The sequence below is a fragment of the Montipora foliosa genome, chromosome 3 (assembly GCF_036669935.1).
Source record: "Montipora foliosa isolate CH-2021 chromosome 3, ASM3666993v2, whole genome shotgun sequence".
NCBI lineage: Eukaryota > Metazoa > Cnidaria > Anthozoa > Scleractinia > Acroporidae > Montipora > Montipora foliosa.
Genome location: NC_090871.1, coordinates 3291018 through 3293517, shown reverse-complemented (window position 1 = coordinate 3293517; position 2500 = coordinate 3291018). Strand labels below are relative to the sequence as shown.

Genomic DNA, 2500 nt, shown 5'->3' with positions numbered 1-2500 from the left:
TAGCGGGCTGTACAGCGGGCCGTACTGTAGAATACGGCCCGCTAATTTAGCCAATTACAGGGCGCGTGCTATCTGAGAGATATAATAAGACGTTTAAATAGATGTGCTCCTCGCACCTATCAGGTCAATTCAATTTAAGCAATTGTTTCTTGTAGACACCTGGGCCCAGTTCCTCAAAAGCCGATTAACGCTAATCTAAGATAAAAAATTAACCAAGCAGTTCATTTCTCTACTCCCAAATGCTGTTCAACGCAGATTTTCGGCAGAACTTTACATGAGAAGACGTCAATCTTGAAAAACAAAATTAAGCAAAAGAAACTTTCACCAAAAAGTTGAAAACGTGAAACAAAAGTTTACGCTAATCCTGGATTAAGTTAATCGGCTTTCGAGGAACCGGGCCCTGAAAAATTCAGACGGCTTCAGCGGGATTCGAACCCAGGACCTCTGCGATAGCATTGCACCGGCATCGCCGAGGTCATGGGTTCGAATCCCGTTGAACTGGCGCCTGAATTTTTCAGGCGTGTATGAGACAATTTGTGCAGATATCCATGTGCGAGGATGATCACTTCTATCGTTCTTTTATAAGCCGCACCTTCAAACCCTGGGAACGAGGTTGAAGAAAAGTTGTCCATGAATGGTAGGCTGAAAAATCCAAATTTAATCCAAACAAATAAACTAGAAAAATGACAAACAATGTAGTCTTGCAAAGCAAACAAAAACTTGAACGCGTCAATGAGTCGACGCGCCACAGTAATTTGAAGAAAATCGAACGCGTGTCACGTGATCGCAAAGTTCTCCGCAGGGGGGGTACACTCAACAAACTAACTTCTCACGAATCTGAACCTCGTTTCGAGTCTCTCTCTTCCCCTTGGACGGGGGAGACCAAGTTTGGCCAAGTCACGTGTGTTTGTTTGAGCAGGTTGAAGTTTTGGCAGCTATTCAGCTGATGTGGACCTGCTATACCCACTCACTCATATACTCACAGAGGACAGCCACAACACCGGGAACTCCATCCCCTACTCTTCTCGAATAGTGTGTGGGTTCTTTAACGTTCCACAGGGAACTAATGAACATGGAAGATATTTGTGAGACCGGGCCCGCGGTTTATAGTCCTTATCCGAGAAGACTTGAAAGTCTAAGGCCCGTTTCAAACGTCGAACTTTTCATTTGCCGAATCTAATGCAAATGAGCGAAAACAATAGATTTTTTTCTCATTTGCATTAGATTCAGCACATGAAAAGTTCGACGTTTGAAACGGGCCTAACCATTTGCGGATGGAATTACAAAGGCAGCATTTTCTCCTCAGTTATGTTAAGTACCCGAGTGTTGGTCCGGCCGGTGTCGAACTCACTACCTCCCGCACGGCAGCCCGGTGCTCACTACCTCCCGCACGGCAGCCCGGTGCTCAACCAACTGATGCCTCCTTGTGCGACTATTCAGAATCCACTTAAAATAAAGGACCTCTCCCTAACTTCTTTAATTGTAGCGGACACACGAAACCAGATCGTGTATGGGTCTCCAGCGGGGAATAAACAAGACGCTAGGAACAAAAGGCCTGTTCCAAACGTCGTGCTACTGCCCTGCCGAACTCAAATGAATTTGGCTTGGCAGTGGCACGACGATGGCACGGCAGCGGTTTCAAACGTCGAGCCTAATACAGTCGCGCCAAATTCAAAAGACAAAACAAACCATCCATCCAGCGTAATAGTATGCAAATAATGCAAAATACATTAAATTAATTTATGAATTGAGTTCAGCGCAACAATAGAACGCCGTTTGAAACAAAGTCGCGCTACTGCCGTGCGGCACGGCAAGTCCTGCCGTGCTAAGTAGTCGTGCCGAACCTAAGGGCCGGTTCAGACGCCGATCTTTTCGTGAGCCGAACTCAATTCAAATTTGGACCGACCCAAATTAACAAAAGTACGCCTGTTAATTCAGACTCCGCTCTTTTTGGCCGTTCCTAAGACAGTTCCAGTAAAAGCAGTGAAAATGGTCAGCAGTTTTCAGGAGTAGTAAATAAACATGGCAGATGCTGCTAATCTACACATCCGTCGCCCGAAATCGATGTTTATTTTAATTGGTATTTGACATTTAAGGTAAGTGTACTTTGTGTTAGAAAAACACGAACTACACATATCATCTTCGCTGATGCTACTTTGACAAGCATAAGTAGCTCTTCACGTCGCCATTTTGAGCGAGTGACGTATACAAGCTCCAGTACGCATGCTCTCTTAGGTAAACTGCTTGCGAAATACATTATAATAATTTATGCATCAGGATACATACATACATACATACATACAACATACATACATAACTTTATTTCGATTCGGATTTTTTTTAGAGTAGCAAAGAAATATGCTAGTATCTCCGAATGTAATCTAAAATAATGCAAATTACACAGTAACTACGATATTAAATTACAATAGCTTAGATTATAATATTACGATAAAACTAAACAAAAGTATGTACAATGAGATAAGATATAATAAAAACTAAA

The 2500-nt window shown here is 43.0% G+C and overlaps 1 long non-coding RNA gene across 1 annotated transcript in view; it reads left to right on the top strand.

The window, feature by feature from the left end:
* Positions 1-2219: 2219 nt before the first annotated feature.
* The window catches only part of LOC137996485 (uncharacterized), a 9466-nt gene continuing 9185 nt past the window's right edge, over positions 2220-2500 (top strand). Inside the window, exon 1 of the long non-coding RNA XR_011122318.1 lies at positions 2220-2500. This exon is cut by the window's right edge and continues 3318 nt beyond it. This is a non-coding gene — a long non-coding RNA (uncharacterized lncRNA).